This window comes from Oncorhynchus kisutch, unplaced genomic scaffold (assembly GCF_002021735.2).
Source record: "Oncorhynchus kisutch isolate 150728-3 unplaced genomic scaffold, Okis_V2 scaffold3951, whole genome shotgun sequence".
NCBI classification, from domain to species: Eukaryota; Metazoa; Chordata; class Actinopteri; order Salmoniformes; family Salmonidae; genus Oncorhynchus; species Oncorhynchus kisutch.
Window position 1 is genome coordinate 57,089 of NW_022265896.1, and position 15,999 is coordinate 73,087.

The 15,999-nt window shown below is 50.2% G+C and overlaps 1 protein-coding gene across 4 annotated transcripts in view; it reads left to right on the forward strand.

Annotated features, from left to right (window-relative positions):
• Nucleotides 1-15,999, forward strand: part of LOC116372468 (neurocalcin-delta A-like) — a 94,990-nt gene that overhangs the window by 22,180 nt on the left and 56,811 nt on the right. The window lies entirely within an intron of this gene.

Consider the following 15,999-nt stretch of genomic DNA (forward strand, 5'->3'; position numbering starts at 1 on the left):
CTGGGAGGGTCTTGTTTCTGGCTGGGATAAACTGTAGCTGGGAGGGTCTTGTTTCTGGCTGGGATAGACTGTAGCTGGGATAGACTGTAGCTGGGATAGACTGTAGCTGGGAGGGTGTTGTTTCTGGCTGGGATAGACTGTAGCTGGGAGGGTCTTGTTCCTGGCTGGGATAGACTGTAGCTGTGATAGACTGTAGCTGGGAGGGTCTTGTTCCTGGCTGGGATAGACTGTAGCTGGGAGGGTCTTGTTCCTGGCTGGGATAGTCTGTAGCTGGGATAGACTGTAGCTGGGATAGACTGTAGCTGGGAGGGTGTTGTTTCTGGCTGGGATAGACTGTAGCTGGGAGGGTCTTGTTCCTGGCTGGGATAGACTAGCTGGGAGGGTCTTGTTTCTGGCTGGGATAGACTGTAGCTGGGAGGGTCTTGTTTCTGGCTGGGATAGACTGTAGCTGGGAGGGTCTTGTTTCTGGCTGGGATAGACTGTAGCTGGGAGGGTCTTGTTTCTGGCTGGGATAGACTGTAGCTGGGAGGGTCTTGTTCCTGGCTGGGATAGACTGTAGCTGTGATAGACTGTAGCTGGGAGGGTGTTGTTCCTGGCTGGGATAGACTGTAGCTGGGAGGGTCTTGTTTCTGGCTGGGATAAACTGTAGCTGGGATAGACTGTAGCTGGGAGGGTGTTGTTTCTGGCTGGGATAGACTGTAGCTGGGAGGGTCTTGTTCCTGGCTGGGATAGTCTGTAGCTGGGATAGACTGTAGCTGGGATAGACTGTAGCTGGGAGGGTGTTGTTTCTGGCTGGGATAGACTGTAGCTGGGAGGGTCTTGTTCCTGGCTGGGATAGTCTGTAGCTGGGATAGACTGTAGCTGGGATAGACTGTAGCTGGGAGGGTGTTGTTTCTGGCTGGGATAGACTGTAGCTGGGAGGATCTTGTTCCTGGCTGGGATAGTCTGTAGCTGGGATAGACTGTAGCTGGGATAGACTGTAGCTGGGAGGGTGTTGTTTCTGGCTGGGATAGACTGTAGCTGGGAGGATCTTGTTCCTGGCTGGGATAGACTGTTTTGGGTGCTATATAGTGCCCTATATAGGGAAGATGGTGCTGTTTGGGATGCTAGCTGTGTTTGTCGGCCTCTTGGTGACCGATCCCATACAGCAGCTGCTTAGCATCACTAGGAGGCCCTTGGAGCCCGGTCAGTCCTCGCCCTGAGACTGCAGCCTCTCCCCCACACACACTGCAGCACTTAAAGACTCTTCAAATGCTGCACAGAGCCCAGGTCAAAGGCTAAACGCCATCAGATTCCATCTCCCCTTCTCTCCATATACAGTATGACAGCTGATGTCTGCTTGGGAGTGCTTTGAGTTCACTGGTATGTAACAGACTAGACCGGGGGGGGGGTAAACTACACCTGTAACAGACTAGACCGGGGGGGTAAACTACACCTGTAACAGACTAGACCGGGGGGGGTAAACTACACCAGAAACAGACTAGACCAGGGGGGGGGGGGGGGAACTACACCTGTAACAGACTAGACCAGGGGGGGGTAAACTACACCTGTAACAGACTAGACCAGGGGGGGGGGGGGGTAAACTACACCTGTAACAGACTAGACCAGGGGGGGGGGGGTAAACTACACCTGTAACAGACTAGACCAGGGGGGGTAAACTACACCTGTAACAGACTAGACCAGGGGGGGTAAACTACACCTGTAACAGACTAGACCAGGGGGGGTAAACTACACCTGTAACAGACTAGACCAGGGGGGGTAAACTACACCTGTAACAGACTAGACCAGGGGGGGGGTAAACTACACCTGTAACAGACTAGACCAGGGGGGGTAAACTACACCTGTAACAGACTAGACCGGGGGGGGGGGGGGGGGGGGGGGTAAACTACACCTGTAACAGACTAGACCAGGGGGGGGATAAACTACACCAGAAACAGACTAGACTGGGGGGGGGGGTAAACTACACCTGTAACAGACTAGACCAGGGGGGGGGGGGTAAACTACACCTGTAACAGACTAGACCAGGGGGGGTAAACTACATCTGTAACAGACTAGACCGGGGGGGTAAACTACACCTGTAACTTTGATGTATGGATAGAAAATGTAGTGGCTAAGCTGCAACAACAGGCTGTGGCTTCACGTGTGCTTTGCTGGGACCACAAGGGTCTGTGGGCCGAAGCCTGGCCCGGGACCACAAGGGTCCGTGGGCCGAAGCCTGGCCCGGGACCACAAGGGTCCGTGGGCCGAAGCCTGGCCCGGGACCACAAGGGTCCGTGGGCCGAAGCCTGGCCCGGGACCACAAGGGTCCGTGGGCCGAAGCCTCATCAGATACAGTATCAGTCTCCTCTCCTGTTGATGGACGTTCTGTTTCTCAGCTCATCAGATACAGTATCAGTCTCCTCTCCTGTAGATGGACGTCTGTTCCTAAGCTCATCAGATACAGTATCAGTCTCCTCTCCTGTTGATGGTCGTTCTGTTCCTCATCAGATACAGTATCAGTCTCCTCTCCTGTAGATGGACGTTCTGTTCCTCATCAGATACAGTATCAGTCTCCTCTCCTGTAGATGGATGTCTGTTCCTCATCAGATACAGTATCAGTCTCCTCTCCTGTAGATGGTCGTTCTGTTCCTCATCAGATACAGTATCAGTCTCCTCTCCTGTAGATGGACATCTGTTCTTCTGCTCATCAGATACAGTATCAGTCTCCTCTCCTGTTGATGGTCGTTCTGTTCCTCATCAGATACAGTATCAGTCTCCTCTCCTGTTGATGGTCGTTCTGTTCCTCATCAGATACAGTATCAGTCTCCTCTCCTGTAGATGGACGTCTGTTCCTCATCAGATACAGTATCAGTCTCCTCTCCTGTTGATGGTCCTTCTGTTCCTCGTCAGATACAGTATCAGTCTCCTCTCCTGTAGATGGATGTTCTGTTCCTCATCAGATACAGTATCAGTCTCCTCTCCTGTTGATGGATGTTCTGTTCCTCATCAGATACAGTATCAGTCTCCTCTCCTGTAGATGGACGTCTGTTCCTCATCAGATACAGTATCAGTCTCCTCTCCTGTAGATGGTCGTTCTGTTCCTCGTCAGATACAGTATCAGTCTCCTCTCCTGTTGATGGTCGTTCTGTTTCTCAGAACATGAGCCGTTGGTTTCCAAATGTTGTCTTGCAGTTTGACCCGGTTTGTGTTAGAATGTTTTCTCAGTCGTGACTCACGCAGACACAGATTTCGTTGCGAACTTCAATCATGGATGGAGTGATTCTTCACTCGTGTGTGTGTGTGTGTGTGTGTGTGTGTGTGTGTGTGTGACAGCTCCGTACTGTACATAATAGAGTGTGTGTGTGGGTGTGACAGCTCCGTACTGTACTTAATAGACAGTGCACCACATGGAGAGTAGGAGTGCTGACAGCTCCGTACTGTACTTAATAGACAGTGCACCACATGGAGAGTAGGAGTGCTGACAGCTCCGTACTGTAGGGGGGGTGGAGGAGGGTGGAGGAGACGGGGGGAGATGGAAAGAGAGAGGGATGGAGGGTGGAGGAGATGGGGGGGGTGGAGGACGAGATTGGGGGGGGAGGGGAGATGCTGGAGGAGATGGGGGGGTGGAGGAGGAGATGGGGGGGGTGGTAAGAGAGAGGGATGGAGGGGGGAGGAGGAGGGGGAAGGGGGGGAGGAGATGGAGATGGAGGGGGGGGGGGGGAGATGGAAAGAGACTGAATGAGAGCAGATGTGGGTGTCTACACGACTGGTGCCAAGCTGAGGCCCGTCCAGTCTGTTTCTGTGTCTACACGACTGGTGCCAAGCTGAGGCCCGTCCAGTCTGTTTCTGTGTCTACACGACTGGTGCCAAGCTGAGGCCCGTCCAGTCTGTTTCTGTGTCTTCACGACTGGTGCCAAGCTGAGGCCCGTCCTGTCTGTTTCTGTGTCTACACGACTGGTGCCAAGCTGAGGCCCGTCCAGTCTGTTTCTGTGTCTACACGACTGGTGCCAAGCTGAGGCCCGTCCAGTCTGTTTCTGTGTCTTCACGACTGGTGCCAAGCTGAGGCCCGTCCGGTCTGTTTCTGTGTCTACACGACTGGTGCCAAGCTGAGGCCCGTCCAGTCTGTTTCTGTGTCTACACGACTGGTGCCAAGCTGAGGCCCGTCCGGTCTGTTTCTGTGTCTACACGACTGGTGCCAAGCTGAGGCCCGTCCAGTCTGTTTCTGTGTCTACACGACTGGTGCCAAGCTGAGGCCCGTCCAGTCTGTTTCTGTGTCTACACGACTGGTGCCAAGCTGAGGCCCGTCCAGTCTGTTTCTGTGTCTACACGACTGGTGCCAAGCTGAGGCCCGTCCAGTCTGTTTCTGTGTCTTCACGACTGGTGCCAAGCTGAGGCCCGTCCGGTCTGTTTCTGTGTCTTCACGACTGGTGCCAAGCTGAGGCCCGTCCAGTCTGTTTCTGTGTCTTCACGACTGGTGCCAAGCTGAGGCCCGTCCGGTCTGTTTCTGTGTCTTCACGACTGGTGCCAAGCTGAGGCCCGTCCAGTCTGTTTCTGTGTCTTCACGACAGGTGCCAAGCTGAGGCCCGTCCAATTCTGTTTCTGTGTCTACACGACGCCCACACTGCACAACTGGTGTCTAACGTCCTCTCCAACAGAGTGGTGAGACTGGTGTCTCACGTCCTCTCCAACAGAGTGCTGAGACTGGTGTCTCACGTCCTCTCCAACAGAGTGGTGACTCACGTCCTCTACAACAGAGTGCTGAGACTGGTGTCTCACGTCCTCTACAACAGAGTGCTGAGACTGGTGTCTCACGTCCTCTACAACAGAGTGCTGAGACTGGTGTCTCACGTCCTCTACAACAGAGTGCTGAGACTGGTGTCTCACGTCCTCTACAACAGAGTGCTGAGACTGGTGTCTCACGTCCTCTACAACAGAGTGCTGAGACTGGTGTCTCACGTCCTCTACAACAGAGTGCTGAGACTGGTGTCTCACGTCCTCTACAACAGAGTGCTGGGACTGGTGTCTCACGTCCTCTACAACAGAGTGCTGAGACTGGTGTCTCACGTCCTCTGAGTAGCTATGATATATCTACCCCAGAGAGGGACGAGTCCTGTTGTCTACCCTAGAGAGGGACGAGTCCTGTTGTCTACCCTAGAGAGGGACGAGTCCTGTTATCCTATTCTGCCATCTCTCTAATCATGACCACGTTGGAAGTAATCAATGATTTGTAATCAATGATGTTTGTAAACGGCTGTAATCTTTCTCCAGTTTATTTGAAGCTCTGATTTCCTGTTTTCTCCTGCTCCTACCTGTTGCACGCACACCGTGCGTTACCATGGTCCGTGCATTACCATGGTATCGTCCGTGCGTTACCATGGTATCGGTTGGTTCCGTTATTTATTTATTTTTTACGTATGACTCTGGGGATAAATGTTACAGTCCGTACAGGGCTGATGGTTCAGGAAACCTCTCTTAGCAGGCTGAATGTTAGTCCGTACAGGGCTGATGGTTCAGGAAACCTCTCTTAGCAGGCTGAATGTTACAGGGCTGATGGTTTAGGAAACCTCTCTTAGCAGGCTGAATGTTACAGGGCTGATGGTTCAGGAAACCTCTCTTAGCAGGTGGAATGTTAGTCCGTACAGGGCTGATGGTTCAGGAAACCTCTCTTAGCAGGCTGAATGTTACAGGGCTGATGGTTTAGGAAACCTCTCTTAGCAGGCTGAATGTTACAGGGCTGATGGTTTAGGAAACATTTCTTAGCAGGCTGAATGTTAGTCCGTACAGGGCTGATGGTTTAGGAAACCTCTCTTAGCAGGCTGAATGTTAGTCCGTACAGGGCTGATGGTTTAGGAAACCTCTCTTAGCAGGCTGAATGTTAGTCCGTACAGGGCTGGTGGTTCAGGAAACCTCTCTTAGCAGCTCTTAGCAGGCTGAATGTTAGTCCGTACAGGGCTGATGGTTCAGGAAACCTCTCGTAGCAGGCTGAATGTTAGTCCATACAGGGCTGATGGTTCAGGAAACCTCTCTTAGAAAGCTGAATGTTACAGGGCTGATGGTTCAGGAAACCTCTCTTAGCAGGCTGAATGTTAGTCCGTACAGGGCTGATGGTTTAGGAAGCCTCTCTTAGCAGGCTGAATGTTACAGGGCTGATGGTTTAGGAAGCCTCTCTTAGCAGGCTGAATGTTACAGGGCTGATGGTTCAGGAAACCTCTCTTAGCAGGCTGAATGTTAGTCCGTACAGGGCTGATGGTTTAGGAAGCCTCTCTTAGCAGGCTGAATGTTACAGGGCTGATGGTTTAGGAAGCCTCTCTTAGCAGGCTGAATGTTACAGGGCTGATGGTTCAGGAAACCTCTCTTAGCAGGCTGAATGTTAGTCCGTACAGGGCTGATGGTTTAGGAAGCCTCTCTTAGCAGGCTGAATGTTACAGGGCTGATGGTTCAGGAAACCTCTCTTAGCAGGCTGAATGTTAGTCTGTACAGGGCTGATGGTTCAGGAAACCTCTCTTAGCAGGCTGAATGTTAGTCTGTACAGGGCTGATGGTTCAGTAAACCTCTCTTAGCAGGTGGAATGTTAGTCCATACAGGGCTGATGGTTTAGGAAACCTCTTTTAGCAGGCTGAATGTTACAGGGCTGATGGTTTAGGAAACCTCTGTTAGCAGGCTGAATGTTACAGGGCTGATGGTTTAGGAAACCTCTCTTAGCAGGCTGAATGTTACAGGGCTGATGGTTTAGGAAACCTCTCTTAGCAGGCTGAATGTTAGTCCGTACAGGGCTGGAGGTTCAGGAATCCTCTCTTAGCAGGCTGAATGTTACAGGGCTGATGGTTTCGGAAACCTCTCTTAGCAGGCTGAATGTTAGTCCGTACAGGGCTGATGGTTTAGGAAACCTCTCTTAGCAGCCTGAATGTTAGTCTGTACAGGGCTGATGGTTCAGGAAACCTCTCTTAGCAGGCTGAATGTTAGTCCGTACTGGGCTGATGGTTTAGGAAACCTCTCTTAGCAGGCTGAATGTTACAGGGCTGATGGTTTAGGAAACCTCTCTTAGCAGGCTGAATGTTACAGGGCTGATAGTTTAGGAAACCTCTCTTAGCAGGCTGAATGTTAGTCCGTACAGGGCTGGTGGTCCAGGAAACCTCTCTTAGCAGGCTGAATGTTACAGGGCTGATGGTTTCGGAAACTTCTCTTAGCAGGCTGAATGTTAGTCCGTACAGGGCTGATGGTTTAGGAAACCTCTCTTAGCAGCCTGAATGTTAGTCTGTACAGGGCTGATGGTTCAAGGAAAACCTCACTTAGAAAGCTGAATGTTACAGGGCTGATGGTTCAGGAAACCTCTCTTAGCAGGCTGAATGTTAGTCCGTACAGGGCTGATGGTTTAGGAAACCTCTCTTAGCAGGCTGAATGTGTGAAATTTATCCTGTTGAGACCTATTCTTCATCCTGATCCAAATGGCTCCCTCTTCCCTTTATAGTGCACTTCTTTAGACCAGAGCACTATGGGAATAGGTCTTTATAGTGCACTACTTTAGACCAGAGCCCTATGGGAATAGGTGTTTATAGTGCACTACTTTAGACCAGAGCACTATGGGAATAGGTCTTTATAGTGCACTTCTTTAGACCAGAGTCTTATGGGAATAGGTCTTTATAGTGCACTTCTTTAGACCAGAGCCCTATGGGAATAGGTCTTTATAGTGCACTACTTTAGACCAGAGCCCTATGGGAATAGGTCTTTATAGTGCACTTCTTTAGACCAGAGTCTTATGGGAATAGGTCTTTATAGTGCACTACTTTAGACCAGAGCCCAATGGGAATAGGTCTTTATAGTGCACTACTTTAGACCAGAGCCCTATGGGAATAGGTCTTTATAGTGCACTACTTTAGACCAGAGCCCAATGGGAATAGGTCTTTATAGTGCACTACTTTAGACCAGAGCCCAATGGGAATAGGTCTTTTATAGTGCACTTCTTTAGACCAGGGTAGAAGGAAGTAGGGTTCAATTTGGGAAACACGCTGGGTTTTATTCACTGCAACACGATAAACATCGAGGCCCTGAGACAAACCAGAGATATCACTATGGAGACCAGCCCCCCCAGCTACATACCAGGAGATATCACTATGGAGACCAGCCCCCCCAGCTACATACCAGGAGATGTCACTATGGAGACCAGCCCCCCCAGCTACATAACAGGAGATATCACTATGGAGACCAGCCCCCCCAGCTACATACCAGGAGATATCACTATGGAGACCAGCCCCCCCCAGCTACATAACAGGAGATATCACTATGGAGACCAGCCCCCCCAGCTACATAACAGGAGATATCACTATGGAGACCAGACCCCCCAGCTACATAACAGGAGATATCACTATGGAGACCAGCCCCCCCAGCTACATACCAGGAGATATCACTATGGAGACCAGCCCCCCCCAGCTACATAACAGGAGATATCACTATGGAGACCAGCCCCCCCAGCTACATAACAGGAGATATCACTATGGAGACCAGACCCCCCAGCTACATAACAGGAGATATCACTATGGAGACCAGCCCCCCCAGCTACATACCAGGAGATATCACTATGGAGACCAGCCCCCCCAGCTACATACCAGGAGATATCACTATGGAGACCAGCCGCCCCAGCTACATACCAGGAGATATCACTATGGAGACCAGCCCCCCCAGCTACATACCAGGAGATATCACTATGGAGACCAGCCCCCCCAGCTACATACCAGGAGATATCACTATGGAGACCAGCCCCCCCAGCTACATAACAGGAGATATCACTATGGAGACCAGCCCCCCCAGCTACATAACAGGAGATATCACTATGGAGACCAGCCTCCCCAGCTACATAACAGGAGATATCACTATGGAGACCAGCCCCCCCAGCTACATACCAGGAGATATCACTATGGAGACCAGCCCCCCCAGCTACATACCAGGAGATATCACTATGGAGACCAGCCCCCCCCCCCCCCCCCCACAGCTACATACCAGGAGATATCACTATGGAGACCATCTGCTGTAATCTCTACAGTAACCTTTAGTCTGGATCTGCTGTAATCTCTACAGTATGATCTGCTGTAATCTCTACAGTATGATCTGCTGTAATCTCTACAGTAAGATCTGCTGTAATCTCTACAGTAAAATCTGCTGTAATCTCTACAGTATGATCTGCTGTAATCTCTACAGTAAAATCTGCTGTAATCTCTACAGTAACCTTCAGTCTGGATCTGCTGTAATCTCTACAGTAACCTTCAGTCTGGATCTGCTGTAATCTCTACAGTAACCTTTAGTCTGGATCTGCTGTAATCTCTACAGTAACCTTTAGTCTGGATCTGCTGTAATCTCTACAGTATGATCTGCTGTAATCTCTACAGTATGATCTGCTGTAATCTCTACAGTAAAATCTGCTGTAATCTCTACAGTAAGATCTGCTGTAATCTCTACAGTAAAATCTGCTGTAATCTCTACAGTATGATCTGCTGTAATCTCTACAGTAAGATCTGCTGTAATCTCTACAGTAAGATCTGCTGTAATCTCTACAGTATGATCTGATGTAATCTCTACAGTATGATCTGCTGTAATCTCTACATTAACCTTCAGTCTGGATCTGCTGTAATCTCTACAGTAACCTTCAGTCTGTATCTGATGTAATCTCTACAGTAACCTTCAGTCTGTATCTGATGTAATCTCTACAGTAACCTTCAGTCTGTATCTGATGTAATCTCTACAGTAACCTTCAGTCTGGATCTGCTGTGATCTCTACAGTAAAATCTGCTGTAATCTTTACAGTAAAATCTGCTGTAATCTCTACAGTAACCATCAGTCTGGATCTGATGTAATCTCTACAGTAAAATCTGCTGTAATCTCTACATTAAAATCTGCTGTAATCTCTACAGTAAAATCTGCTGTAATCTCTACAGTAAAATCTGCTGTAATCTCTACAGTAAAATCTGCTGTAATCTCTACAGTAAAATCTGCTGTAATCTCTACAGTAAAATCTGCTCTAATCTCTACAGTAAGATCTGATGTAATCCCTACAGTAAATTCTGATGTAATCTCTACAGTAAAATCTGCTGTAATCTCTACAGTAAAATCTGCTGTAATCTCTATAGTAAAATCTGCTGTAATCTCTACAGTATTATCTGATATAATCTCTACAGTATTATCTGATGTAATCTCCACAGTAACCTTTATTGTGAAGTCTTCCCTGAAGAGGACAATACCCGATTATGGCTGATGTTTTCAATATCTTTTAATAATCTCACATTCTTGGCACTCAAATATCCCATTTATACCAAGCTGCTATTGTGAACAGCAGGGTGTATAAACCTCCGTCTCTCACACTTCTGGTTTCTGGACGCAGGAGATGCCAGTTAATCAGTGAGAACATTCTATCGTTCAGTGTCTTACCGCGTCTTGGACAGAGACACAGCTACCTGCTAGGACTGAGACGGACAGCGCTGCCTGCCAGCTGAAGCAGGCAGACAGACCGACAAGCGTGTCTTGGCAACAGGCTGGGGGAGACGGGCTTAGTGATGAGGGCGTTAGAGGGCACAACGGCCCTGCCAGTCCTTGCCCCCCAGCAGCAGTCCGTGGCATATGAGACCATTAGAACTTCACAGGTTGTAACGTCCTGTTGTGTCACTGTGCCAGACCTCTCTCTCTGCACTCCCTCTCTCTCCAAACCCTCCCTCAGAGGTTATATTCACCAATCACCACCGTAGGTTCTCCATGTCTCTCCCATTCAGACTACAGACCTATACTGCATGCTGGGATATGAAAGCAAACAGCGTGGGTGACCTAGCTTGGAGAAACAGGAGATGTCTCCATCTCTCTCTAATAGCTCTACTTAATCTCTCCCTCTCTCGCACTGCGATTCCCACTGTCTCTAGCCTTTATCTCTCTCTGCGGTTCCCACTGTCTCTAGCCTTTATCTCTCTGCGGTTCCCACTGTCTCTAGCCTTTATCTCTCTGCAGTTCCCACTGTCTCTAGCCTTTATCTCTCTGCAGTTCCCACTGTCTCTAGCCTTTATCTCTCTGCAGTTCCCACTGTCTCTAGCCTTTATCTCTCTGCAGTTCCCACTGTCTCTAGCCTTTATCTCCTCTGTTCCCACCGTCTCTAGCCTTTATCTCTCTCTCTCTCTGCGGTTCCCACTGTCTCTAGCCTTTATCTCTCTCTGCGGTTCCCACTGTCTCTAGCCTTTATCTCTCTCTGCAGTTCCCACTGTCTCTAGCCTTTATCTCTCTCTCTCTGCGGTTCCCACTGTCTCTAGCCTTTATCTCTCTCTGCAGTTCCCACTGTCTCTAGCCTTTATCTCTCTGCAGTTCCCACTGTCTCTAGCCTTGATCTCTCTGCAGTTCCCTCTGTCTCTAGCCTTGATCTCTCTGCAGTTCCCACTGTCTCTAGCCTTTATCTCTCTGCGGTTCCCACTGTCTCTAGCCTTTATCTCTCTCTGCGGTTCCCACTGTCTCTAGCCTTTATCTCTCTCTGCGGTTCCCACTGTCTCTAGCCTTTATCTCTCTCTCTCTGCGGTTCCCACTGTCTCTAGCCTTTATCTCTCTGCAGTTCCCACTGTCTCTAGCCTTTATCTCTCTCTGCAGTTCCCTCTGCCTCTAGCCTTTATCTCTCTCTGCGGTTCCCACTGTCTCTAGCCTTTATCTCTCTCTGCAGTTCCCACTGTCTCTAGCCTTTATCTCTCTCTGCAGTTCCCACTGTCTCTAGCCTTGATCTCTCTGCAGTTCCCTCTGTCTCTAGCCTTGATCTCTCTGCAGTTCCCACTGTCTCTAGCCTTTATCTCTCTGCGGTTCCCACTGTCTCTAGCCTTTATCTCTCTCTGCGGTTCCCACTGTCTCTAGCCTTTATCTCTCTCTGCGGTTCCCACTGTCTCTAGCCTTTATCTCTCTCTCTCTGCGGTTCCCACTGTCTCTAGCCTTTATCTCTCTCTCTCTGCGGTTCCCACTGTCTCTAGCCTTTATCTCTCTCTGCGGTTCCCACTGTCTCTAGCCTTTATCTCTCTCTGCAGTTCCCACTGTCTCTAGCCTTTATCTCTCTCTGCAGTTCCCTCTGCCTCTAGCCTTTATCTCTCTCTGCAGTTCCCACTGTCTCTAGCCTTTATCTCTCTCTGCGGTTCCCACTGTCTCTAGCCTTTATCTCTCTCTGCGGTTCCCACTGTCTCTAGCCTTTATCTCTCTCTGTGGTTCCCACTGTCTCTAGCCTTTATCTCTCTCTGCAGTTCCCACTGTCTCTAGCCTTTATCTCTCTCTGCGGTTCCCACTGTCTCTAGCCTTTATCTCTCTCTGCAGTTCCCACTGTCTCTAGCCTTTATCTCTCTCTGCAGTTCCCTCTGTCTCTAGCCTTTATCTCTCTGCAGTTCCCACTGTCTCTAGCCTTTATCTCTCTCTGCAGTTCCCACTGTCTCTAGCCTTTATCTCTCTCTGCAGTTCCCACTGTCTCTAGCCTTTATCTCTCTCTGCGGTTCCCACTGTCTCTAGCCTTTATCTCTCTGCAGTTCCCACTGTCTCTAGCCTTTATCTCTCTGCAGTTCCAACTGTCTCTGGATCTTCAGATCCATTTAATCCCAGCAGCAGCCCTGACTGGTCCGGGATCCCTGCTCTGACTGGTCCGGGATCCCTGCTCTGACTGGTCCGGGATCCCTGCTCTGCCTGGTCCGGGATCCCTGCTCTGACTGGTCCGGGATCCCTGCTCTGACTGGTCCGGGATCCCTGCTCTGACTGGTCCGGGATCCCTGCTCTGCCTGGTCCGGGATCCCCGCTCTGACTGATCCGGGATCCCCGCTCTGCCTGGTCCGGGATCCCCTCTCTGCCTGGTCCGGGAGCCCCTCTCTGCCTGGTCCTATTTCTGTCCAGCTGTTCCAGCAGAGTAGCAGGAAGCTCTCTCATTTATCCTAGTATGGCCTTTAACAAGCATTTTCCCTCCTTTTTTCTCTCTCTGTCTCTCTCTCCTTCCTCACCCCTCTGCCCTGGCCCCATTCCCTCTATTCAGCAGGCCAACAGATGCTATTCTTCTATTCAAATCACATATATGGAAGTAGTGGTTCTATAGTTGTCCCTATACACAGTCTCTGGGTAGGGGGATGGGGACAGAGAGGGGGGTTGACCCCAAAATATCCTGAAGTGACATCACTCTTTTGTTTTGTGTATTATTTGAAAGCAGCGTGCCCCAGAAACCCCTGGGGCAACAACACCAACATGTAGCCGTCTGGGGTAGACAACACCAACATGTAGCCGTCTGGGGTAGACAACACCAACATGTAGCCGTCTGGGGTAGACAACACCAACATGTAGCTGTCTGGGGTAGACAACACCAACATGTAGCCGTCTGGGGTAGACAACATGTAGCTGTCTGGGGTAGACAACACCAACATGTAGCCGTCTGGGGTAGACAACACCAACATGTAGCTGTCTGGGGTAGACAACACCAACATGTAGCTGTCTGGGGTAGACAACACCAACATGTAGCCGTCTGGGGTAGACAACACCAACATGTAGCCGTCTGGGGTAGACAACACCAACATGTAGCCGTCTGGGGTAGACAACACCAACATGTAGCTGTCTGGGGTAGACAACACCAACATGTAGCCGTCTGGGGTAGACAACACCAACATGTAGCTGTCTGGGGTAGACAACACCAACATATAGCTGTCTGGGTAGACAACATGTAGCTGTCTGGGGTAGACACCACCAACATGTAGCCGTCTGGGGTAGACAACACCAACATGTAGCTGTCTGGGGTAGACAACATGTAGCTGTCTGGGGTAGACAACATGTAGCTGTCTGGGGTAGACAACACCAACATGTAGCTGTCTGGGGTAGACAACACCAACATGTAGCCGTCTGGGGTAGACAACATGTAGCTGTCTGGGGTAGACAACATGTAGCTGTCTGGGGTAGACAACACCAACATGGAGCTGTCTGGGGTAGACAACACCAACATGTAGCCGTCTGGGGTAGACAACACCAACATGTAGCTGTCTGGGGTAGACAACACCAACATGTAGCTGTCTGGGGTAGACAACACCAACATGTAGCTGTCTGGGGTAGACAACACCAACATGTAGCTGTCTGGGGTAGACAACACCAACATGTAGCTGTCTGGGGTAGACAACATGTAGCTGTCTGGGGTAGACAACATGTAGCCGTCTGGGGTAGACAACACCAACATGTAGCCGTCTGGGGTAGACAACACCAACATGTAGCTGTCTGGGGTAGACACCCCCAACATGTAGCTGTCTGGGGTAGACACCCCCAACATGTAGCTGTCTGGGGTAGACACCCCCAACATGTAGCTGTCTGGGGTAGACAACACCAACATGTAGCTGTCTGGGGTAGACAAACACCAACATGTAGCTGTCTGGGGTAGACAACATGTAGCTGTCTGGGGTAGACAACATGTAGCTGTCTGGGGTAGACAACATGTAGCTGTCTGGGGTAGACAACATGTAGCTGTCTGGGGTGGACAACACCAACATGTAGCCGTCTGGGGTAGACAACACCAACATGTAGCTGTCTGGGGTAGACAACATGTAGCTGTCTGGGGTAGACAACATGTAGCTGTCTGGGGTAGACAACATGTAGCTGTCTGGGGTAGACAACATGTAGCTGTCTGGGGTAGACAACATGTAGCTGTCTGGGGTAGACAACATGTAGCTGTCTGGGGTAGACAACACCAACATGTAGCTGTCTGGGGTAGACAACACCGACATGTAGCCGTCTGGGGTAGACAACACCAACATGTAGCTGTCTGGGGTAGACAACATGTAGCTGTCTGGGGTAGACAACATGTAGCTGTCTGGGGTAGACAACATGTAGCTGTCTGGGGTAGACAACATGTAGCTGTCTGGGGGTAGACAACATGTAGCTGTCTGGGGTAGACAACACCAACATGTAGCTGTCTGGGGTAGACAACACCGACATGTAGCCGTCTGGGGTAGACAACATGTAGCTGTCTGGGGTAGACAACATGTAGCTGTCTGGGGTAGACAACATGTAGCTGTCTGGGGTAGACAACATGTAGCTGTCTGGGGTAGACAACATGTAGCTGTCTGGGGTAGACAACACCAACATGTAGCTGTCTGGGGTAGACAACACCAACATGTAGCCGTCTGGGGTAGACAACACCAACATGTAGCTGTCTGGGGTAGACAACACCAACATGTAGCTGTCTGGGGTAGACAACATGTAGCTGTCTGGGGTAGACACCACCAACATGTAGCCGTCTGGGGTAGACAACACCAACATGTAGCCGTCTGGGGTAGACAACACCAACATGTAGCCGTCTGGGGTAGACAACATGTAGCTGTCTGGGGTAGACAACATGTAGCTGTCTGGGGTAGACAACATGTAGCTGTCTGGAGTAGACAACATGTAGCTGTCTGGGGTAGACAACATGTAGCTGTCTGGAGTAGACAACATGTAGCTGTCTGGAGTAGACAACATGTAGCTGTCTGGAGTAGACAACATGTAGCTGTCTGGAGTAGACAACACCAACATGTAGCTGTCTGGGGTAGACAACACCGACATGTAGCCGTCTGGGGTAGACAACATGTAGCTGTCTGGGGTAGACAACATGTAGCTGTCTGGGGTAGACAACATGTAGCTGTCTGGGGTAGACAACATGTAGCTGTCTGGGGTAGACAACATGTAGCTGTCTGGGGTAGACAACACCAACATGTAGCTGTCTGGGGTAGACAACACCGACATGTAGCCGTCTGGGGTAGACAACATGTAGCTGTCTGGGGTAGACAACATGTAGCTGTCTGGGGTAGACAACATGTAGCTGTCTGGGGTAGACAACATGTAGCTGTCTGGGGTAGACAACATGTAGCTGTCTGGGGTAGACAACACCAACATGTAGCTGTCTGGGGTAGACAACACCAACATGTAGCCGTCTGGGGTAGACAACACCAACATGTAGCTGTCTGGGGTAGACAACACCAACATGTAGCTGTCTGGGGTAGACAACATGTAGCTGTCTGGGGTAGACACCACCAACAT